General features: G+C 36.3%; 1 protein-coding gene across 2 annotated transcripts in view; it reads left to right on the forward strand.

Moving 5' to 3' along the window:
- The window catches only part of MACC1 (MET transcriptional regulator MACC1), a 209,932-nt gene that overhangs the window by 30,032 nt on the left and 153,733 nt on the right, over positions 1–26,167 (forward strand). Inside the window, exons 1-2 of one of the 2 annotated variants that reach the window (XM_077122238.1) lie at positions 20,562–20,800; positions 21,265–21,356. The gene's annotated coding sequence lies outside the window, so the exon portion shown is untranslated. Of the gene's footprint in view, positions 1–20,561; positions 20,801–21,264; positions 21,357–26,167 lie in introns of those variants that run through there. The other variant, XM_077122236.1, reaches the window with a different exon arrangement.

The raw sequence follows: 26,167 nt of genomic DNA on the forward strand, positions 1-26,167 counted from the left end.
CCTAATATCGTATTCCTAATATAGAAGGGATTTATGAAAATTAGAAGCTTACCCCGCTGAGTCTTTGTATTCATTGCAAGTAGAAGAAACTACTGATGACCCTTTAAATAGGCTTATCTGGAAAGAAAGCTGACAGCACTGATACTGAAAGTCTCTTTCAGTAAATAACTTCTCCCTTTTAATGGCATAAGAGCAATGCAAAAGCAAAGACAGATTGAGGATATTGCACAGAGCAAATTAATTTATGGTTAGTGGAAGTTAAAAATAAAATGATTAACACAAGCCCCTGTCAGATAAATTAACAAAGAGAGAGAGAGGAAGGGAAAGAAATTTGACCTTGACTACGTAGAAAAATAAAAACTTAGAGAAAAATGCTATGAGATACTTTAACTAGGTGTTTAGTTATATTTCTGGTCAATTAGTGTTCTCTCTGCATGGACGGTGACTTGTAAAGAAGCCATAAGAAGACAGACATTTTGGATATGAATGTGAGAGTAACAAAAGATTACCATAGGATTCAATATTTCCAAGTAAAACCTATATGTAAAAGATTTATTTGAAATCAGAAAAATTCATGATTAATACAGGGAAGCCAGTAAATGGAAAGAGCTAATTATTTTAGATATATCAAAGTAAGTGGAAAATGTGTAAATGCTTACTCTTCTCACTAATAGTAGTTGGCGTTAGTAGGTATTTAATCAAAATTCATTTATTCAAGATATGGATAGTATGATTTTAAAAGATTGAATGAATACATTCATTCAACATTTATTAAATATTGCCTCTACAATTGGATAAATACTCTGAGAGATTCCAGTAGATCTGGAAGTTACAGAGAAGAATAAGATATTATCTTTTTAATCAAGACTTTTGCTATCTATTTAGGAGCCTGGAAAACACAAGAACAATCCTTATAAAGTTTCATAATAATATGAAGTCAATATTTGCAAAGGGGCTATAGAAGCCTAATAATGAACTAGCTTTGAGTAGGGAGAGGGACTATGAGAAGTGTCATTTCCAGAAGTGGCACAGGTTAGATCTGGCAAGATGAGAAGGAGTTTTCCAAGCAGAAAAAAAAGAGGTGTATAAAAGGATGGAGGCAAAGTGTGTTTAGAGATGGTGATAAGCCTAGAAAGGCTGGAGCCTATGATGCATGGAAAGGTGTGAAGCACCACAAGCTACGAGACTGGAAAATTTAAGCTTGTTTGAGAAAAAGAAAACAAGCAGGGACTGGGGGACTTTGTTTGCTACATTAAACAGTTTGGACTTTATTCTATATAGATGGAAATCCAGAGCGAGTTTCTTAGTTAAGGGTGACATGATTAGATTTATATTATCCTGTAAACTCCAGAAAATTGCTAGAACATGGACCAGAGGGAAGTGTTACCAGAGAGGAGACTTTGTAAATGTCAAGATGGGCAATGATACAAATCCCCTAGGCACAGGGAATGGAAGGAGGGGACAGGTTTGGGAAAAAGAGGATTTAGACATGAGGATTTAGGTACAAATTAATTGCTGGGGGTGAGATGCAGAGAGGAAACAAAGCTGAGATTTCAGTCTTAACAGTTGGGTGGACGGCCACATAACTGTGCAGTAGGGAACCTGGGAGGAACAGCAGGTATGGCCTCAGAAGGCTTGTTCAACAGTGGACAAAGTGACACAGACCACAGGACATCTGCAGGGTCCTCTGGGCACAGGACATCTTGGGGGAGATGTCCAGTTGGTAACAGGGGGCTGGAACCCAGGCATTCTCAGTTAGGTACAGAGTGTTCTGGAGTCATTGAGAAGATAAAATTTGAAACCGCAGGTATGGATTACGTCGATAGAGAAGACAGGTAGAATGTAAGGGGCCAAAATAAAACCCAAGGTTTTCACGAGACAGTTGAGGAACTGAAATACACGCAAGTGTCTAAGATGGGACTGCCTTGGAGGAAGGAAGAAGACCATAGGTGGTGTGGCAGGCAAGCCTGAAGAAAGGGATGGCTTCAATATGGTAGGTTAAGAAAAACATATATACTTGAAGATGCCGCAATAAAGTTATGGCTAAGTCTTAGCCTTTTACAATATGTGCCTCATTCGTACTTGAAAACAAAGTTTCAATAAACTTCATTCTTGGAAAGAAAAATATAAATGGATTGTAAGGACCCAAGGTCCAGGCTCTGCCCCCTCCTCCATTTTGAGAGCGAGTCACCAGCCCCTACATGACCTTACATGTCAGACATTAAGGGTCAAAGGATGCAAAACTCCCCTCCCCTAATCAAGTCTTGCAGGACTCTGAATGTTATAAGCCACAGCCCCAGAGCTCCTCTCTCCCTGTCTCTGTCTCTGTCTCTGTCTCTCTGTCTTTGTCTCTCTCTGTCTCTGTCTCTCTCGGTTCTGGGTGGACTGCAGACTTCATTTCCCAACCAGCCACCATTGGAAAACCTTTCCTCCTGCTAGTAAGTCCCTAATTAAACTCTTGACTAATTTTCTGTCTGGCATATTCTTTAGTCTTGGGATTATGCTGGACTGGGACATGGGTCTATTTCATGTTAAAGAAATTCCGTAAAACATCCTATAGCTTAGGATGATACCTATATTTGTAGTAATAGCTGCATTTATATTTATATCTATATTTTTAATATATATTACACATTTACATAAAATAACCTTTTAAAATTCCAGGCAATATGTTTTCTGAAAAGGAATCATGATTTTCCCCTTTAAAAGGAAAGAAAGATTTTCAAGAAAGGACAAAGGCAACGTTGTCCAGCATTTGATCATCACAAGATCACTGATGACATAAAGAAGATGACTTTTCATATATATGTGGAGTCAAAAGTCAGACTCAGTGGATTGAGGAAATGAATGAACCTAGACAGGAGGGAAGTATGAATTATGCAACACAAGAAATCTGGTGGTGAAGATAGGGAGGGAAATCAGCAATAGTTTGTACGGTTGTTGAAGAAGTGATTTTTTTTTAAATTAAAAAGACCAGAACCTGTTTGTAGGATGAGGAGAAACAAAGAGTAGAAAGAGGGACACTGAAAATAGAAATACAAAGGATAAATTTCTAGCTTAACATTTCAAAGGAGAGAAGTAGATTCAGAGCACAGGTTAGCCTTTGCCAAGGATAAAGGGTGTTCTTTCCTCAAGAGAGTTGGGAAGACCACAATAAGAGGTGCAATTACTTGAAGTTTAGAGATGTAGGAGGGGGAAACCTGGAAGCATTCATGCTTCCCGTATGTCTGGGAAACTGAGGAAGGAGTATTTGCTGAGAGAGGACAGTGAGGATAATGATCTAGAAATCATTGGTGGACATTTGGGGCACTCCCTTAGAAATTGTGAAAGGGTGTTAACCAGGAGTAAACCAAATCAAATGGAAAGGATTGATAATGGAAACCATTATGTATAAGTTACAAACTATGGTCAAAAACTAATTTTACATCCCAAGCACTTCAGCAGACTGACAAACCCACAGAATCTGCTTATGTGAAGAATTCTTTTTAATAGCAAATACGGTAAAAATTTTGTCATATAGGTTTCTCTATCCACGACTCTGACCTACATATGGGGAAAGTTGGTGGCATATTTGCTTGCTATGAGAAAAACATTTCAGAAATGGGAAAAATGAATGTGGATGCTGTTGTATTAGAAAAACTCCCTTATACCTGAAAAACAAAATTATAAAACAATTCAAGAGCAAAATCCACAATTGGACAGAATGGATTTGAGTCCAGGCTTTACTGCTTGCTAGGCAAATTACTTCATCTCTATCACTCTTCCTCTCATCTGTAAGATCAGAGTAAAACTAGTACCATCCTCATTGGGTTTTTGTGAGGATTATGAAATAATACAAAGTGCTCACTTTTTTATTAATATTTTTTTAACCAGTTCTAAGAAAAAGTGAGGGCAGGAATCTATATCTTCTAGTGGGAGGGTCATAGAGATAATATTTCTATTGTTTCTGCTTGTTATTAGGTGAAGAATTTCTTTCTTTCTTTCTTTCTTTTTTTTTGTCATGTAATGGAAAAGCTCCCCTTACCAAGCAACACTGTGTGTGGCCAACATTAAAAAGACATGTTTCCCTTTGGGCTGAACACAGGAATCAGTTCTCTTAAGGAAGAAAGAGTAAGAAATTACCTTCCCTAGTTCACATACTCGAAGATAAATCATAAATTGAAATCCAAATACTTGCCTGGATTTCAAAAGGAAGCTCAAGCTTTACTCTCTTATAGTTGATCATTAGATTAATGAGCAAAAACTTCATTTTTATTTGAAAGAGAAGAACCAAGAATAAAAGTGGTTTTTCTAACTCCCCCATTACAAAGTGAAGATAGAGACAAATAAATAATGAATCAGAAGGCATAATGATGAGATTTCGTACACTGCAAAGAACAGACAACATGTGTTGATTCACACTTGGGAAATTCTTTAAAACTCTTTCTTTCTTTGGGGTTGGTTCTCTGGAAGTTAGACTTGACTGTGATCCCAATATCTCAAAATCTTTTGAGTTTCTTTTTTTTAATCATGAGTACTGTAATGCTGCAATCCATTTAGTGACTTTTCTCTTTTTTACTATGAGCTAGGGACATATTCATGTCATATGGCTCTGTAACTTGGATCTGTGGAACTATATCAAGAAGGAAGTTCTAATACAAGACCTCCTTCAGTTTTGCTGGCCACAAAACTCCCTCTGCATCAAGGAATGGAGTGACTGCTAAGATGTCAATGAAAACAACAGCATGCATCTTCCAATTAGGAAAGTGGTGTGGTAGACTGGCAAGTGCATTAAATAGAGAATTAGAAGATTTGGCTTAGACCCAACTAGATGACTTCAACTCAGAATTCACCTATCTCTCAAAGCTTCAGTTTTGCACGGTTAAAAAGGCAAAACAATACCTACTCCTGCTTCTTCCAGTTTCTGGTTTCTACTGACTGACAGCATCCAAATTTCATCCCTTTATATGGACTCTAATAACAGGATTTCAGACCCACCCTAATTTGATCAGGCCGTGCCTTAACTGCTAATCACATCTTCAGGAGGTTCTATTTACAAATGGGTTCACACCCAAGGGAATGCAGATTTTTAAGATTAAGAACATGTCTTTTACTGGGGTATCTAATTCAATCTACTACAGGCTAGAAAAATTTTTGTTATTGGGACTATCTTGTGTATTGTGGGATGTTTAGCAGCATTGCTAGTCCTACCCACAAGATGTTAGTAGTCCTGCCAGCCCCCAGTATGTGAAGACTAAAAGTGTCCCTAGACATTGCCTGTCAGGTGGCATGCATTTCTTCTGCTATGATGGGCAGATCTGCACCAACGGGCTTCTTATCTGATGGCAGGGCTGTTATGGGCACTGTGTCAGTGAGAAAAGGAGGACTCCTGGGGGCTGCTGGTGGAGGAGACCCAGGCCAGTTTGGCAAAAAGGAGCCAGGCAGGCTGTGGGCGCTCACAGTTGATTGAAAACAAATGGACTTTACTTTGGAGTAGAGAGCTTCAGCATATGTTATTCCCAAGAAAAGCTGTCTTTCCCTTTAAAAATAATGTTGTCTATATCCATTGTGCAATTTCTCAGTTTTTTCAGAATTTCCCTATCTGTCATTGAAACCTAAGCCAGGAGTCCTATTAGGAGAGAAGCTGTTCTTTGAGTAGTTTATATACCTTATTGTAGGGGCAAACAATTACAACTGACAGCTCAGTAAGGAGGTGAGGACAGGCATTTCTGCTACAGCTGCCCTAAAGCATACCTTTAATTACATTACCTTCAATTATTCACTCTAATTAGTTAATTCACACCTCTACCCTCTACATTATGCTTGTTTCATCTGAGCTCAGAGTTTTTTCTGAGCCTCTCCCAGCTCCCCACCCCGTGGTTGTTTTTGTGGAGTGTGGGTTTCACTCTTTTGGTTTCTTTCTCAATCTTATTCTCTTTATTCTCTACTTAAGAAATCTCTCAAAATTTTTTATTAACTGCTGCCACCTTTTTCTTTGTGGTTTTCCTTTTGTACTTTTTTTTTCCTGCTGTCATTGCTTAGTGGTTTTTGGGAGCAAGTGTACATAGTGCTTCCTGTATGTCCAGTACAAAGTAGCTCTAAGCAGATTTCTCAATATCTTGCACCAATTCTCTTACCTCAACCTGTGGAACTTTATCTCTGCGTCTTTGCTAGAGCTATTATACCTGGCTGAAATGCTCTGTTATTTCCTCAAATATTTCTCATCCTTCAAGACTCTTTTTATCTGAAGTGGTAGAACACTCATTCTTCCTTATTTATTTGGCACTGATTATTTACATTAATGTTATATTACATATACCAGTAGTTACTTTTTCTGGTCTAGATACCCGTCTCCCCCAAAGAATTTCTGTTATGTGGAAGCAATTATCCTTTTGGAATTTGTAAACCTTTATTGTTACAAACTCAATGCTTTATTCAAAACAGTGCTTAAAAATATTTTAAAAATCAGCCTTCCTTTTAAAATAATATAATTGTTTTGTATCATTCATTGTAAGGGTTTTATTGATCCTGAATGTTTCATGAATGTTTCATTGTGGGTAACATATTTAACATTTACACAGAAAAAAAAAAGAAAGGCTGGTGTTCCATATTTGCTGATCTGATTTTATTTTTTATTTTTTAACATGGGCAGACACCAGGAATCAAACCCGGGCCTCCAGCATGGCAGGCGAGCACTCTGCCTGCTGAGCCACCATGGCCTGCCCTGCTGATCAAATTCTGTAGGAAACTTTTTTCTTTTTTGAATCCTAGCTAAATTTATACTCTGTGTTGCTGACTGGTTGAAATAAATAGCTCCCAAAGACAATTATTGCTAAGGAGAATGATGGTAATATATAAATATAAAATGCTAACATGGTCAAAGGTTTATTTAATTAGTAAGTAAAAAAATATAGCACTCTGAAATAATTGGACAAGCAGCCCTCTCACTGACAAAGGCTGAATTATGCCCATGCTGGGGGCTCAGAACTTTCTTGGGATTCTAAAGATATTTTGAATGTAGCATTCAGCCCAAAATGAATAATAAAAAGGAACAAAAGTAGGAATCAAGCATCTGACTCTCTTATTTTTCAACGGAGTGCCTTTTGTTTTCACAAACCATTGGATGGAGCCCGTCTGCCCTCCTGGATTGGACTCTTTACTGCTTTCCTTCTCCTCTAGACCATGTTGTCTTCAAGTCCTCCCAGGGCTAGTTTTATAGAAAATGGAAAGTACAGAATAAACCACCAGAACTGGCAGTAGCTAAAGAAAAATCAAATATAAATAGGGACACAAAGAAAAGCCAATGCAGGCACCCCAATTCCCAGCCAAATAAACATCTGCAATAATAGGAACATTTAAGAAGATTTAACATCAGTGTTTATTCCCAACCACGTATATCAGGATTAAAGAGTCATCTCTTCATTTTCTCTAGAAGGGTTACTATGACTTGAAAGACCAGGGAAGAAAGAAAAGTACTTAAGAATTCTATCAGACGTTTGAGTTCCACTAAGATACAATTGAAAATTGAAAGCTATGTGAAGTCCTCCAACAGCTTGAGAGTGCCTACAGTTTTTATCTGTAATTTGTCTCCTCACTAACAATTTGATTGATATTAGATATATGCTATTTTTATTGGTTGTATTCCAATGCTTTATCATTGCCCAAGTGCCTTCTTTTTTATTAACTCATTTGCTCCTGTAAATGGAACTTGAGACCAGATAAGCCAAATAATGAATAAGCATTACTGCTTTTATATATATGGAAACAGTGATTCTTATATGTTACATACAAGGTACATATTCAGTAAATGCCACTACACATGTAAGCCGTTATCTGCTATACCCACAGCTCCATTTGAGCGTGACTCTACCTTACTACAGTGACGGCTAAGTGAATCCATAGGCTGACATATTTATGTCTATGGTAACCTGCCATGACAGGCACATTGCAAATATTAAAGAAAGAAGCAATCACATTTCTTCTTTAGAAATTTGGAATTGAAGTATTGGGGGATCTGGAACAGCTGGAATTCAGCCCTGTAGCTGATTGGTGGTAACCCAGAATTGGGCTCGTAGCCATACCGGGCCATGGTAAAGATGATTAGGCAGAGGAAGATGATAAAGAAAAAAAATTACAGATTGAGCATAGGCACAGAGAAGAGTAGAGATAAACTAGTGAAAGAGTCCAGGAAGTTCCCGAGAAACTTAGTAATCTTGGTGTCTCATCTTCCAGTCCCAGGTCAAAAGATTCTGTCCTCGGATTCTGGGATATTTTAAAATACTTCAGGAATGCTATCTTTTGTTTTACTTAGCTTGAGTGGGGTTTGCCTCTTGCAACTAAAATCTTTTTGTCAGAAGCAATGATTTAGGTTATCTAGGGCCAGCTACAACAGCACTTGCTAGGGGCTCAAGGATAAAGATGACCAATATTACTGATCAAGAGGAAGGAATGTTGTATTTGCCTATCTTGATCAATACTGAAGTCATTTTTTTTCCATAAAATCTAGGTTGGAGAAGTAGGTACTGTTTTATTAAAAGGGAAAACAATATTTAACTAGACCCATCAATGAAATCAAGCCTTGCTATTAAGGAATCCATAAATTATGTAGTGTCTTTTGTTATTCTCTTATTGCCCTTCAGTTTTATCCATCAAGAAGAATTGAGTGAGTTATGGGGCTGTAAGATTTATTCACATTTCAATTACATACTGTATATAACCATGTTTCGGAGAATTGTGCATATTGAGGCATATAAAATACAATGAGGATTTTCTAGAATCTGGAAAAGCAAAATTTTACCCTCTAGAAACAAATATAATAAGTCCAGATAGGGAATGTTAGTACTAATACTCAGAATACATGCCTATATCACCGACAAATGAGCCATGCACACAACCAACAGCATTTTAAATACATAAATATTGAGTTTGTTTAGTGAGTTGAGTTCCTATTCTTTTCTTGAAATAAATTGGATTCAGCCTCTGCATTTTCCCTAACATTCCTCCACCAAGTGTTTAAACAACTTTTAATGAAAAGTTGTTGGCTATTTTTAAAAGAATATGCTTATTTATAAAAGTAAGATTGTTCACATGCATATTAATACATACAGGGCAGCTAAATTTATTTATTCCTGTGCTATTCTTGAAAAGGACCGTATCTGTACTTCAGCCCTAAATTTCCCAAAGACATTACCTGAGTCCTTTTGAAGACCTTTATGATAAAAATATGCATAGTTTGGTTCCAAAATTCTGAGTGTCTCCCTCTGCTTCCTGATAATTGTGTAGAAGTGATTAGAAACCTTTGATGTGTTACTTTTTTCAGCTCTCATTTCTTAGCTCTGGATTCTTGAACTGTAAGGATAATATCCTCATTGTTCATCAATCTTATGTTCACTTTTTAGATGATAACACAATTTGATTATTTAAAATCTGTTTAATTTTTACTTCTTGAAAAAATAAGTGGCTTATAGTAAAAAGAAATGGCAAAAAACAAAAAACGGAAAAGGGGGAAAAAATCCCTAAACACATTAATATGGAATAAAAGGAACAATTGAATATAGTAATAGATAATTATATATTTCAAGGTCTTTGATGAAATTGCAAAATGCTGTCTTGTAGTCAAGGCAAGGACTGAACTATGATGGGTTATACATGTTTCGCACTGATATTAGAAAATAAACCAGCTGGTTCTTCAGGGCATATAATCCACCCCTACCCCTGCCTGAAGCTCTCAAAAAATTGTCATGAGGATTTTTATTGGGGAAACACAAATGAGGTCATTTATATTTAGCAATTTAGCAATTTATAATTTGGCCTTTGATGAAAGCTTAGGATTCAAAGTCAAACCCCCCTTTAGTAAGGGAAATTCTATAGGATGCTTGCATATTGCAAACCATAAATATTTGAAATCACAGAAACAGTATAACTTTGAAATAAGCTCTTAGGAAAAGCATTCTATGTGTGTGGTAGACTGTTCCACATGATGGTGACAACAACCCCACCCATCCCACAGGCCCTTTGCAGTGTGACTTTGCTCCTTTGCCTGAGAAGTAGTGGAATCAATTTTCCCTTTCCTTTATTCTGGCCTGTGGCTTTCTTTTGACCAGTAGAATACAACTTTCAAACCTAGGCCTTATAGGCATTATACATTGGGTTTATACTTTTTCGAAGCCAGCCACCATGGAAAGAAGAACAAGTTACTCTATTGGAAAGCATTTGAAGAAAGAGGCCCTGGAAGGTAAGAGGTCCCATGGAGAAGGGTTCCCAGCTGACAGCCAGCACCCACTGCTAGAAATTCAAATGAAGCCAACTTGGAAGTTCCAACTCCAGCCAAATTCCCAAATGGATGTGGCCACATGAGTGACCCCTGTTAACACAACGTGGAATAGAACCAATCCATACAATTGCAAGAAATAAAAGATAATTTTTGTTTAGCTAATTTTGGTGATGATTTATTATGCAACAATGAAAAGCATACAGCTTTATTACACTTTTAAAAAGAATTAAACTTTTAGGGTGGAGAAGGGGGAAGGGGTCTCATGAGAGAGCAGCTGCATATCACTCTATACCAGGAAGTAGTTTGTATGCTTGGAGAAATGTTAGCACATATTAAGTGATAATAATTTGTGGAATAAATGAAGGGATGATTTGCCAGCATGTTGATATTTTTGTTGGCATATGTATATATTTGGATGTGTAATTATAAAATACATTTCTGTACCTGTATTTCAATTTTGCTATTTTTGGATTAAAATCAGCGCAGCAAACAAAATCATTAAACAGTTAAAGATAGCCTTTGAGTGGTGATGGTATATGTATTTCAACTCATTATTATCTAAATGCTTCCTTATTATAAATGCGGAATCAATAAAATACCAATTTGCGATTATATGTATCTAAAGAAAAGCAGCTAGGAAAGGATAATTATCTGGCTTTACTTATTGGGCACTGAGTGACAACCTCATGACAGTATCACATGGGTCTCTTTGTTATATCAAGAATTAAAATTTATTATCTCTATGAGGTAAGGGGTTTGAGCAGTAAAAGGGAGTGTCCTAGGGTTTCCCCAATCTTTAATTTCTCCTATACCTGTTAAGCAACGAGGACCACTCTAGATTTCCCCAACAGGGCAGGGTTCTCAATTTTGTTCCCATGTCTGAAGAATGCAATTGAGAACCCCATGGGGCTCCCCCTGCAGGGAACAGGAGCTGAGATTCCCAACAGAAATGGGGACATCCAGTGGGGATTCACCCACTTCCAAGGGGTTGTCCCTCCCCACCTGGGGAATACCTGGGGTTTACACTTTTAATTCAAAACCAGTGGGGTGTTTGTGGATATATACGGAGTTTTCTTGAATTTGTGATCGTGACTAACTACTCAGAGTTGTCTGGGTCTGCTTCTGACTTCAGATGACAAAATCCCTGATTGAGGAATTGGCCGTAATGTTTGTTCTCTGGTTCCACCATATGGTTCTGCAAAATCCACTGCCTGACTATGACCTATATCCTAGTTTCCACTTCTTCAAAAACTCAATTAAGAAGAAGAAAATAAAGAAGGGGAGAAAGAGAGAAAGAAGAAGAAAAAGAGAGAGAGAGAGAGCCAAGAGCAAAAGTGTGAGTGGGGAGGAGGGAAATGGAGAGGAAAAAGAAAGAGAAAATGCTGAGAGATCAGTAAGTAGGGAGATGGATGAGTAATTTGAGTTTAAATGAAGTTTTAGATTTAGTCTGCTAGGCTGCTTCTGACTTGTCAAATTATTGTGGATTCTTTTGCCAAAAAGCTTAAATATGAATTCAAACCAGAATGCTTCTTTAATGTGTATTATTGCTGAGTTGTTTTGTGGCTTCATCATGAAAATCTGGTTTCAAAAACAATATGAAAGTGAGTGTTCTCAGCAAGAGTGAGGTTTCATCTAAAACCAGAAATGGAAACAAGAATGAATAACGCACCACAGAAGAAAAATGAAACCCCTCTATACAGAATGACTTTGCCAAAAAAAAAGTGGAAATGCATTTCATAATTTGTCAGAAGTTTAAAGGACATATAGCAAGTGTATTTTTGACCCCAAATTAGCTGAATTTCTTCTTGTTTCAGGTTTCAAAATGAAGCACTTTCTCACAGCTCCAGTATAGAGTCCTTGAAACTGATAAATATGCATGTTTTGCATTCATTTGACAGATAGAGACATTCTTAAATACTGATATAAACATAATTATTCTGTCTCTAAAAATTCCCAATGCTTTAACTAGGGTATCTTTTTCTAAAGTGTTTTTTTCCTTGTGAACTAAAAATGTTGGGAAGAAAATGCCATTGATAAAAATGTCATTATAAATAACTCATTGTATATTTGTAAGTTTAAAATTCCTGCCATTATGATCTCACATTTTATGCAATTCATTTGACTACAAAATAATGAGATATAGCACAGTAAATCCTTGTTGCAACAAAACTTTAGTTTTTTTTTTGGCATTTAGGGTCATTCCATACCACTTGATACTTCTAAAAAATTTAATTTAGATATAATTCCAAGCTTATAAAATTTGCAAAAATAGCACAAGATCTACCAGTTAGTATATTTCACTCTATTTGTACTCTTGCTCTTTGTATGTATTCAAACACACATGCATATACATGCATGTGTTTACATATATCCATTTTAATTGTTTGTAAGTTATTTGGAGACATTTTGCCCTAAATATTTCAGCATATGTTTTCTAAGAATAAGAATATTCTTTCACATAACTGTAATGCAATGATCAGAATCAGGAAATTTAACATTAAATGATACTCTTATCTAATCCACATTCTATATTCAAATATTTTCAATTATCCCAATAATGTCCTTTATAGCTATTATTTTCCTACCTAGATTCAGTCAAGCATCCCACATTGCATTTAGTAGTAGTGTCTCTTTAGTCACCTTTAATGTGGAACAGTTTTTCAGTCTTTGTGTTTCTTGATCTTGATATATATATATCAAGATGAGAATATATATATATTCTCAAGTGGTGAGAATTCTTCCACTGAGCCACCATCGCACTGCCCTGGCCTTGATCTTTTTGAAAAGCGCATTAAAAAAGCAAAGTTATTTTGTAAAATCTTCCCCATTAGAGCTGTCTGAAGTTCTTTAAGAGTACATTCAGCTTACTCATTTTTGACTGGAGTTCCACGTAAGTGATGTTGCATTGTTTTACCATTTCAATGTACATAACTCCCGTTTTCAATTGTGGGAAACCTAGCTTCCATTACACTCAATATATTTACTCATTTGTTTAAGTATAGAATATACATGAGATAGTTCCAAAATCGCTAATTCAAACCACTAAGTAAAACATGGTCATTAAGGAAAGTGCAATATATCTTTGTAATTTTAAGGTAAAATTTATACATGGTGAAATATTTAAAATCTTAAGTTTATAGTTTGAAAGATTTGACAAATGTACACAGCCTAAATTCCTGCCAAGATACTGAACATTTTTATCATTCCAGAAAATTGCCTTAGTTACATTTTTAAACCTTGTCCTCTGTGCCTGATTAGTATACCATACAGCTGTAAAGAAAACATTTTCTTTGACTCTAATATTGTGAGATCTCTGTTAAGTAGTGTGTGTGTGTGTGTGTGTGTGTGTGTGTAAGGGTGTTGTATATATTTATGAACAGAGTAAAAATTGGAATAAGTAATTTATACCTGTTTTACAAATGTATTGACATTTATATAGATTATTTTTTCCCTGAGCCTATCTAAAAATATTTTGTCATATATTCACTCCAAGCAAAATAGCTTTAAGACAATATTATTTGATGCTGGAAAAAATCCATGAACTATGACCCATTTTATCCCCCTCCTAAGTTATGAAGTATTGGTTCTCTAAAACAAATTAATTGTAACTGAGAAGCAGCCATATCTTAGTACCTTATTTTGTTGTCTCGTGATCATAAAATGTGGAGAAATAGCAGAAAAATCTCAAGGGTTAATTTCTGATGTTGTAATGGCTTGTTTACAAGCCATTGTGAAGAAATGGCTTGTGATAGAAGCCATTCTCAAGTGGCTTCTGAAGAAATTATGAAGTCAAAGTTGGTTCTGTCACTAGTGAGTCAAATAAAGATGACAAGGGAGATAGAAAAAGAAGAAAACTTATAGGAGGGAAAGAGTCTCAAAAGAGAGAGGGAGTAAATAGTGTTGGCGAATGATGCATTTTTGAAGTGGAGGACCATATGTACTCTTCCATTGTCTAAATATATTACATTGAAGTGAACATAAAAAAGTATATTGAGTTGACAAGGAAATATTAAAAATGATACTCCAGGATATTGATGCAGAACATTTTGAATCACAGAATGTTTGAAGATATGTGTAAATATAATAAAGAAATATTTAGGGAAACAAATAAAATCATTTGTGTCTTTTATATATGTGTATATATATATATGTGTGTGTGTGTGTGTGTGTGTGTTGATATATATTTTACCGCTGGGCATCACATTTTAAAAGGAATATTGAAAAGAAAATCCCAAGGAGGCAAAAAAGACTAGAAACCATATCAATTATGAATGGTTAAAGGTGCCAAGATTATTTATTTTGGGGAAGGAAACTGCATTAGTTAAATTCATGTGTCAACTTGGCCAGATGGTGGTGTCCGGTCATCTCATCAGGCAAGCGCTGGCCTGTCTGTTGCTATGAGGACATTTCATGGACTTAAATCATGATCATGTTGGCTGCATTCACAGCTGATTGCATTTGAAATCAACTAAGGGGAGTGTCTTCTGCAATAAGTGATGCTCAATTGAATCACTGGAAGGCTTTTAAAGAGGATTCAGAAGCGCAATCACTTCTTCCTGTGTCAGTTGGTGAGCCTCTCCTGTTGAATTTGTCCAGACCCTTCATCAGAGCCACCAGCTTCACAGCCTGCCATATGGATTTGGACTCTTCCATTCCCACAGTTGTCCAGCCAGCCTCTCCTAAGAGTTCATTGCAGACCTTCATCAGAGTTGCCAGCTTGCCACCTACCCTACAGACCTTGGACTCCACATTCCCACGGTTATGTGAGATACTTTTATAAGTTTTATATATACAGATAGCTCCTGCTGATTCTGTTTCTCTAGAGAACCCTAGCTAATACAGGTAAGCTGACAGCAGGGGTGTAAGAGTTGAATTCAGGTGTATATAGATGGCTATAGGGAGATGTTCAACTTATTTTCTATTATTACAGTGATCAAATAAGAAATATATTGTGTATTGGAGACAGACTTTGGTTCAAGATAAGGGAGAGTTTTCTAGGATCTTGGCTGCATAGTATGAAGGTTACTTTGTTGACAAATAGTAAATACCACTTTACCAACTGCTGAGACAATTATTTTTCATTAAGTTTACATAGTGATAGAAAGAAAATTATTTTAACTTATAAAATGGCTTTTTAACTTTTGAATAAGTTTACTTTGTGAAATATAAATTTCTGTATTTAAAATTTATACGAAAGAGGCAAATGCTAAGGAAAAAAGTGAATGTCAATAGTACCAATACTTTCCAAAACACCTTTTTGTCATGACATATGGAGTGCCTAGTTAGCATATATAAAACTTACATGTTTTATACTTCTGAAGAGAAAAGATTTTTAAAACCATAACTGGAAGAATTGTAAGTTCCTAAAATTTCATAAAAAATAAATCCGTGCTTAACAGAGAGCTAGGAAAAGAGTGATTTATAAATTAATTTTTGAAATGAAGTGAGTCATTTTAGTAAGTTTTAGTGCTAAATGCATGTGGTTGTATTCTGCATAATTTTAAATTTGTAACCCATGTTTGATTTTGTATGCTTAATTCTATTATGTTTGATTACCTAATTCTTCACAAATGTCAAAGTTTATTTAACTCCTTAATTCCTCTTATTCTAATTTTCCAAAAAATTATCAGACTAACATCCGTTTTACCTTATAGTGTGATTCATACTAGTGTGGTTCAAACAGAAAGTTTCCCCCATATATACACTCATATATACCATTGGTTTATTTTATATATGCATTTGCACATGCAGATATATATGCAAATAATATGTATATGTATCTATACATAATACAGAGAGAGAGAGAGAGAGGCACCAATAGAGATAGAAAAGTGAATTGTCAGGTTCTTCTAAAATGAGACCAGAAAAGTTGTTGAGCAGTTACTCAGTGCTGAGCACAACGTCATATGCTTTAAATGCTTTATCGTTAAATACTCATAAAAACTCACTAAATTCCTATTTTAAAGATCTAGTTAAAGAATTTAAAGACTAAATACCTTCATTTTAAAGATCTCACAGCTAGCTGGTAGTAGAACTGAAATTCACAAGTGGTCAGTGTGATTCCATCTATTCCTAATCACGATAGTACATGGTCTGTAACTACACAACTGCTATCTTGTCCTTTCTACTGTGCTGGTTTGAAACAGTTACATACCCAGAAAAGCCATATTCTTTTTCCTAATCCAGTCTTGTCGGAGTAGACCTATAATTTAGGGTGCGACCTTTTGATTAGGTGGTTTCTATGGAGATGTATCTCCACCCATTCAAGGTGGGTCTTAATCCACTTACTGGAGACCTTTCAGAGGGAACCATTTCAGAAAAAGCTGAGAGTCAACACAGAGATGGTTGGAGATGCAAAAAGAAAATGCCACTGGGGAAGCTGTTTGAAACTGAAAGTTGGGAGATACAGTCAGCAGACCTTGCCATGTGTCTTCCTATGTGACAGAGAAACCCTGAAAGCAATCAGCCTTTCTTGACTCCAGTATGTTTCTCTGGATGCCTTGGTTTGAACATTTTCATGGCCTTAGAACTGTAAACTTGCAACTTAATAAATCCCCTTTATAAAAGTCAACCCATTTCTGGCATAGTGCATTCCAGCAGCATTAGTAAACTAAAACATATACCTATAACTTCTCTTAGTCACCATATATCCATATACACACCCACTCCTACGTCTGCCAAGAGCAGTGGTTCACAAGTGGGGGCAATTTTGCTCCCTTGAGGACATTTGGTCACACCTGAAGACATTTTTGATAGTCCTAACTGAAAGGGGTTACTGGTATCTAGTAGGCAGAGGCCAAGGATGGTGCAAACATCCTACAATGCACAAGATGCCGGCAAATTCTTAAGTAGCTCAAAATGTTAATAGTGCCAAGATCGATAAGCTCTGATCTTGAGAGATGTATATTTGAAGAGAAATGTACATATTTATGTGTATATATTCACACAGTTATTTCTCCTTAGAGTTGCATTTATATTGTTAGAAAGAAATGGATCTTAAAACTTTTAGGATCCTCCCAGGAAATTACTGATTCACAAAACAGCAAACTTTTTTTTCAGTTCAGACTAGTGTTGCTATGTTGTTGGTGAAATACACACATATACACATACATGCTACCACTACTAGTTGTAGTAATAATCATAATGATTGTGTCAAGTAAAAGAAGCCAGGCTAAAAAAAAGTTACATCCTACATGGTTCTAGAAATGCAAAATCATTTAAGGTCATTAAGTTGATTAGTGGTTACCTGTATAATGGAGGGATCATAGAAGGGGGTGCAAGTAAACATTTGGGGGTGATAGAAATTACATTATCTTGTGGAATTGGATTCGTGGATGAATATGTATGTTAAAACTGATCGAAATACACACCTCGATTATGTGTAGCTTATTTTATATCAGTTACAACTCAATAAAGCTGTAAAACACACTCACACACACGCATATCCACAGTTTCTGAGTTATATGAATATTTGGAAATGAGGTTTCATTCTCAGTTCTAAATTTTGCGTAGTCAACAGCCATAAAAAATTCCTGGAGCATATTTTTTTAGGGAATGGAAGAAGAATTAAGAGATATGGAAAAGAGATGTATGAGTATAGAGTGCTGCATATGAAATTGTCACATTTTGACATTTTTGACCTATAAAAATGAAAATTTCCCATAGTTCATCCTTTACTTAGTTTTGGTCCTTGGACATATGGTGATGAAGAGCAGTGGCCCCAAGTTAACACACCTGTGTTCAGATCTTGGCTGTGTGACTTACTAGTGGTGTCAACTTGGGACAGTGATTTAATCTGTCCACAGCTCAGTGGCCCAAAGTCTTCAGTTAACACATCTACTGAATAGGTAGATGTTGTCTGTTCCCTCAATCAAGGAATATACTTATATGCCCATAATTCTATTTCTGATACTCACAGAGAGCTAGGCAGAGTGGCCAAGGCTGATGTATGTAAACATTTGTTGAATGAATGCATGCAAGGATGAATGAAAATGTTTACTTCACAGAATTGTTGTGAAGCTTAAATGATATCATTTGTTAAAGTACTCAGTATACATGCTAAGTGTTAAATGTTGGTCATGATTATTATTACTTTGAAAAGAGCAAGATATTCCAGATAAGTTTTGGACTTATTTTTTTCTTCCCAGTTTCATATATATATTTTATATACTGTATGGCATAGTCACATTTCATTATTTTTCCACATGCGTATCCCATTATTGCAGCACCATTTGTTGAATTTTTGTTCATTTCGTTGTATTTTGTTTGTTTGTTTGTTTTTGGGGAAGTGCATGGACTGGAAATCAAACCAGGGTCTCCTGCCTGGCTGGCGAGAATTCTGCTATTGTACTATCCTTGCACCCCTTAGTTTCATATATTTTTATCTTCACTGTGAAAGTGCATTTTTGGTTCAATGCCATAACTAAAGACTTACATCACGTCATTCACTTCTCCTTTTCTCTACTTTCGTCTCTAGACTAGGAGAGATTGAATTTTCTTCAAGAATATGCATAACCAAGGCAGGTTTCCATTGGAAATAGTTCAAAAAAGCTTATGTCTTGAACAGATTAAGCCATTATCTCCACTTCCAAAAGTCCTGGATTCCTTGGCCATGTCATCAAAATTTCACAATGTGTTTATTTAAGTTGGGCAAGATGATGGTGGGTACATGATTTACTGATTCTGAACTTGTTTCAATAGTGGCATTCTTTGTTGTGGACTAGGACATATTTTTCTAGCCATTGACAAAACAAAACAATATTAAAAAATCAAATCTTTTGAAATTGTGCACTCATCTTTATTATTGTCTTATTTTATTGAGATCATACCCAACAGCCACCTCTTGACTAGACTCTAAGCATCTAAAAGTAGTCATTATTCAGAGATGGCTAGTGTCACAATCACTTGTAAAATTTCTAAAATGTACACCTACCTGGGTCTTACCCAGTGGGAATTCTAATTTACTAGATGCAGGAAGGGGTCAGGTATTTTTATATACTGATGCCATCCCTGTGGGAAGCTTTGTCTTAGAGCAGGGGCTGTAAAACTTAGGCTGAATAGGAAGCACTACTTATTAACCATGTGGCTATCCAGGCTCTATCCCCATTGAATAAGCCTAATACAACAGGGCTGAGGTGAAGCATCCAAATCTGCAGCTTAAATAAACATCCTGGGTGAACCTGCATATCATATCCTCTCACCACACTTTGAGAAATATGGCCCTAGATTGTTTGAACAAGTAGCATCCTGTAAATTGTTTAATGAATGAGTGAATGAATACCTGAACCTACTTCTTTTTTTCAGTCATATTTTTTATTTTTAAACTTTTTTTTAATTGGGAAATATAAACATATATACAAAAAATTAATACATTTCCAAGTACATTTTAACAAGTAGTTATAGAACAGATTTTAAAATTTGGTATGGGTTACAATTCCACGATTTTTTCGTTTTTCTTCTATCTGATCCAAAATACTGGAGGCCAAAGGAAATATCAATATAATGATTTAGTTATCATACTCATTTGTTAAATCCTATTTTCTTGGTTTTACTCCTCCTTTTCTCTTTTTTTTTATTTTGCAAAAAGTAACATATATACAAAAAAAGCAATAAATTTTAAAACAACTCACAGCAATTAGTTGTTGAACAGATTTCAGAGTTTGGTATGGGTTACAATTCTACAACTTTAGGTTTTTATTTCTAGCTGCTCTATGGTTTGGAGATTAAAATAATATCAATATAATGATTCAGCAATTATGCTCATTTTGTTAAACCCTATCTTCTCTGTATAATTCCACTATCACCTTTGATCTTTCTCTCACTCTTTAGGGGTATTTGGGCTATGCCCATTCAAACTTTTTCATGTTGGAAGGGGCTGTTGATTATATAGGATAGGGGGATGAAACTAGCTGATGTTCTGAAGAGGTTGGCCCCTTTGCATTTCAGGACTTATCTGGCCCAGGGACCCATCTGGAGGTTGTAGGTTTCTGAAAAGTTACCCTAGTGTATGGAACCTTTATAGAATTTTATATAAGGCCCTGGGGATTCTTTAGGATTGGTAGAAATGGTTTTGGTTGAGATTTGGCACGTTATGATAGGTAGTAACATCTAACTGCAGCTTACGTAAGAGTGACCTCCATACTAGCCTCTCAATGCTATTTGAACTCTCTCAGCCACTGATACCTTATTTATTACACTTCTTTTCCCCCTTTTCGTCAGCATGGCATTGTTGATCTCACAATGTTCCAGGGCCAAGCTCATCCCTGGGAGTTACCTCTCCCATGTCACCAGGGAGACTTTCACCTGTGGATGTCAGGTCCCATGTAGTGGGGAGGGCAATGATTTCCCTTGCAGAGTTGGGCTTAGAGAGAGAAAGGCCACATCTAAGCAACAAAAGAGGTCTTCCAGACGTGACTCTTAGGCAGACCTCTGTGAACCCACTTCTTAAGAACTGTTTGAAGCTTAAATGAGATAATGTATGTAATGTACTAATACACTATACGTGTGAAATGTTACCTCTAATTATGATCGACCTGAAAACAAATGCAGGTATAATCAAATTTCCTTTCCTTTTCCACATCTCTTTTTCTTCCTCATCAGTTTTTACCCTTAGAGTTGAGTGTAATGGTCAAAAGTAAATAATTACATACATTAGAATTCAGTTCTTATGATAGTAAAATAAATAGAACACTTAATGGGCTATGGGAGTGAATAAATGGGGTGCTAAGAAAGTTTGAGGGGTTGAGGAAGTTTCCTGGAGGAAGGGAAGTATTGTTTATTATTATTTTTATTGTGGTAGCATATATGACATAATATTTGCCATTTAAACTATTTTTATGTGTACATTTCAGTGTCATTAATTGCATCCACATTGTTGCAATTACATTTATTACCAAAACTTTTTCATCAACCCAAACAGAAACTCTGTACCCACTAAATGATGATTCCCCATTGTCCCCTCCCCCTAGCTCCTAATAAGCTCTAATCTGCCTCTATTTATTTGTCTGTTCTAGATATCCTATTTAAGTGGAATCATAAAATGATGTCCTTTTGTGTCTTGATTGTCTTGCTCAGCCTTGAGTTCTCAAGATCCCTTCATCTTCTCGTATGTATCAGAACTGTTTTTACTTATATGCATGAACAATATTTCACTGTGTATATATACCATGTTTTGTTAATCCATTCATCTGTGAAGGATTCTTTTTAAACCAGAATTTAGAAAATGAACAGGAATAAGCCAGGAAAAGAGTAAAGGAAAACAGTCCAAGCAACAGGAATAGCATGGACTAAATCCTTCTGTTGACAGAATTGCTTAGAGATGGGCAGAGGTGGTGAAGGAATACGATGAGGTGGTTATTGCATTAATGCATGCAATGAGTGATGGTGAGCTGCATTAGGGTTAAAGCAGTGGCAGGGAGAAACGTGGAGAAATTCATTAACTATTTTGGAACTAGTAACAGTTTCTACTGATGTGCTGGCTGTAGTGAGTGGTTAAGGAAATGGAGGTGTCAAAGGTTGTTTCCATGTTTTTGTTATAAACTGATGCATACTGGTTCTCCATTCTGAGAGCATATTATAATCAACTTGGAGCTTTAAAAAAGTATGCCTGAGCCCCACCCCCAAGATTCTAATTTAATTTATTTAGTTGAGGCTCTGGTATTGGTGATCTGTTTTTAGAAAAACAAGTCATTCTAGTGTATAGCAACCAAGGTTGTTGATAATTACTGGTTTCTGTGGCTGTACAATTTATTGAGATATGGAAAGTAAGTAATATTTGTTGGGGAATGTAATAAATTCCATTTTGGTTATACTGAGTTGGAGTATATACATATATATATATATATATATATATATATATAACTGGTGATGTCAAATAGCAAGTTGGATACATGGTCTGAGTTTAGAAGAGTGGCCTTAGATGGTGATGTGACTTTAGGGTGGTGTTTAAAGACATGGGAATTTCCCCAGCTTTGGGTAGCAAATAAGGTCTTCATTAAAATAAACCACTGGCTCTTGTTCCCTTGTAAATAATGCAGAAGTCCTACCACTCTATGAACTTCTTTTTATCATTTCTGGTAGTTTGAGGACAGATGATTTGTTAATTATATCAAAAGTTTACTCACTGTAGAAGCTAAGCATTGAGGTTTCTCCAGGAAGACTTGGCGGGACAATGACAGCTGTTTCTGTCTGTCTGTCTCCTCCTGAGACTCCGGTGTTTTACTGACAGAGTAGTAAGTGTGAGGACACTGGGGAGACATCCTGTATTATTTGTGGCCAGGAAGGTGCTAACTGTCTTTCTACAAATGAAGGGAACCATATAGTTACACAAAAAAAATGAAGCAGATTAGAAAGGTTGATTTAAAGTTTCATCTTATTAATAATGTGGAGACTTCTGAAAAAATAAGATATTTCATAAGACTTTATGATAGCCACATTAATGAACTCAAAACAAAATTGCACTGTCTTCTTCACTAGCTTGTATTAAGCAAAATAAATTTAGGAAAATGGATGTTGAGGGTAATGGATGAAGAGGATTTTTCGACCCTGTTAGATGAAAGAGCACCGTCTAATACTGTCTAACAACATCTTCTTTAAGAATCTGAAAATAAATATATAAGTAATAGAACTTAACACAGTTTCTAAGGTATTGTTATATTTTTCCTGATATAATCATATAAAGACAATTATGAGGGCAAAACAATACTAAAATGCAAAATGTGGTAATCAGATGCTTCCAAACATGGAAACACTATGGATATGTTTGAAAACTTATTCAAGGGCATTATATTTATGACTAAAATACTGTAAGAGGTGTTGGCATCAATGATGTGATTTTCTTGAAAGTTTTCTTTTATTCTTGGTAAATTATCGATGAAAACAAAGTATAATATTCCGTGAATGTACGTGGTAGCTACATTTCTGGAAAATTAGTTGTATATTACAATAATAATGTCTGGTATTTATACATAAAATGGATTAAGTCTATGCCCAGAAAATCACGAATAGGTTTTAAACGCAGATGAAATTTCCAGTGGGAGGATAAAAATTCATTCAAAACACAGAGTTATTCTTCATTGTGCCTGACTGTCCCATACATTGCAGAAAGTCTAGCAGCCCAGGCCCCTACCCACATCCTGTTGGAGACACAGAAAAAGCATACCCTAGAGGGCTTTTCACTGCTAACTCTCCCTATTGAGAACCACTGCTTAAACAGTATAGGAGAACGAACTGGAAATATTCCCATATGGTTATGAGACTGTAATGGCAAACAAGAAAAGCCCTTCCTGCAAGGCTAAATTATGATGCACATCCCATGCTGGACAGTTCCAAACTGATTTCAGTCATAATGTATTAAACTTTAAAAGGATCTTGGAGCTCAATTGATGCAAACCCCTCAATGAACGTTTGAAGAAAGTAAAACCCAGAAAGTATAGAACAGCTTTCGGGTCCTTATCATCTAGCTTTATATCTTTTGCTTCTCATGAAAACTGAGTGATTAAAATATTATTATTTCTCTATTTTCCAAACAAGAACCCACTTTGGCTTGGCATGTAAGCAGCAGCTTCCAGCTTGCTTTAACTAGAAAGCCTTTGCTTTCTCTCTTATGTCTTCCTTGGGCAAAATCTCAAAACTGGCTCATGGGTTACACTTTCTAAAGGCTTGCCATCTTTAGGTGGCCAACTCCCCCCTCTATCATGCCCTCTTCATCTAGTTTTCCTCCTGCTCCTCCACACCAGAAGGTAAAAACTACAGTCCTCAAGCCAAATCCTGCCTGCTGCCTGACTTTATAGGTGAAGTGTAATTGGTACACAACACTGCAGCTACTCTCATGTTATGAGGGTGAAGTGGAGTAGTCACGACAATGACCACATGACTCTCAAAGCCTAAACTATTTGCTCTCTGATCAACATAGAAAAATTTTGCTAAGCTTGTTCTACAGTTTAAAAAAGTCTCCTCTATGTCTCTATCAATATATAGCATTCCTTTGTTATTAGCCTAGGGCATTAATGACTTAATTATTGATGTGTTATTCTTTTTAGAATTACAACTGTTTTTTTTCCAAGAACACCCTTCCAGAAACGGTTAATTTGCCCAAGAAATGACCATGGCCCTAAAGGTGAAAATATCATCAAAGGATTGAATAAGGAATATGTTTGAGGCAGAGGGACCTTTTGTTACTCACCATTGACACTATATACAGCTGCCACCAATGGGAAGGAGAAGCCCTCCAGGCCTCTTGTTCTCAAAATTAAAATTGTACAGCATACCCATAGATCTTCCAGGATAATTTCCAGTTCATTTAAAAGTAAATAGACATATGCAGCAATGCCAGTTGGCCAATAACGGGAACTAAATACTTCCTGGTAGTACTGAGATATGTTCAGATTGAAAACCAAGACCTTGAGAAAAAAAGGGGGAAAGTACAGTATTTGTCATTTGAATGCTGATTCAGATAACATTTTTCACTTAGTTCTCTGGAAAAAGATATTTTTTTGCATATATTGTACATATATATTAGGAATACATTTGAAAAAGGGGAAAATGTTTATTTAATTAGCAGAGAGATGTACCAGTTATCGATTTATTGCTCTTATTCCAAGATCCACCCTTATTCCCTACTCTTTGATAACACAGATGGGCCTTGTTAAAAACTGTCATTAGAGGGTGCTGCAAGGACCTGGAAGGAAAATGTAAGGCTTTTTTTTCCTTGTTCAGATAAGCTCCTCAGTTGAACTTCTACAGAATGCATGGCCCTTTTCAGCAGTGTCCAGAGGCCAGCAGCAAGTGCCACTTTCCCACCTTCCCCAGCACACTCTCACGTTGGGCAGTTTCAAGCAACACGTTCAGTTGCACTCCTGAGGGCAGACTACATGTTCCATGGGTTGTTTCCCAGTGAGTAAATAGAAACAACCCTCACCTACTCTGCACTTCTGGGTGGCTCTCCCATGAGCCCAGCTGGTGACCCAGTTGGCTTTCCAGACATTCAGCAGCAACCAGAGCAGGCAGTGTCCCAGAAAAGTTCATCAGCATCCCAGAAGGCAGGTCTCAGCCAGCCTAGCTAACATCTGGGACCAGTTCTGACCCAGAACAACCCAGTGGACTTTGCTGCCATCCACTGTTCAGCCAGACCCTCTCCAAAGAGGTTGAATTCCCCCTGTGGGGAGGACTCTCCAAAGAGGTTGAGTCCTCCTATGGAGGATTCTCCCTGCTGGTTAGTTCTCTCCTTGAATATTCTCCCTTAGTCCTTGGGTATCCTTTAGAGTTTTCTTTTTCTTTTCCTCCTTCTTAACCAATCTCTTTCACTTCAATCTCTGTTACTATATCTTCATATTAAACTTTCCTTTTTCTAATTACTGTGTGGTCTCTGTCTCTTGATTGGAACCTAACTAATACTACAGAGAAGCAAAAACAAACACTATTTGTACTTAAAATATTTTATCTGGTAGCCAAATTAATGTTTTTTGCAAGCAGGAAGAGATTAGGGATTGAACAGACATCTGCATGAGATTTAAAATGAAATTACTAAGTCATTCTCTGTTTCTGAACATGATCCCATTGGTGTGTGAAACTACCTCTAGGGATTATTTTTAATAATTACAAAAGGACAGAGAAAACACTCACAGTTACTCAGTCTTCTAAAGAAATCAAGGTATGAAAAAGAGATTTTCTTGGAGACACATTTTTTTAAATGTTTAATTTTGAAATAATTTCAAGCTTACAGGCAGTTGCAAAAAGAATTCAAATATACCACCACTCCCCAGATACTCAGATCAACCAATTTTAACATATTGTCATCTTTGCCATATCTTGCTACCATCTATCAATTTGTGCCTAGCTAATGTTATACCAGCACTTTCCTTGGCCAGGAGCTAACAACAACACAAAAGCAGTGAGAAGCAAAAAAAAAAAAAAAAA

The sequence above is a fragment of the Tamandua tetradactyla genome, chromosome 1 (assembly GCF_023851605.1).
Source record: "Tamandua tetradactyla isolate mTamTet1 chromosome 1, mTamTet1.pri, whole genome shotgun sequence".
NCBI lineage: Eukaryota > Metazoa > Chordata > Mammalia > Pilosa > Myrmecophagidae > Tamandua > Tamandua tetradactyla.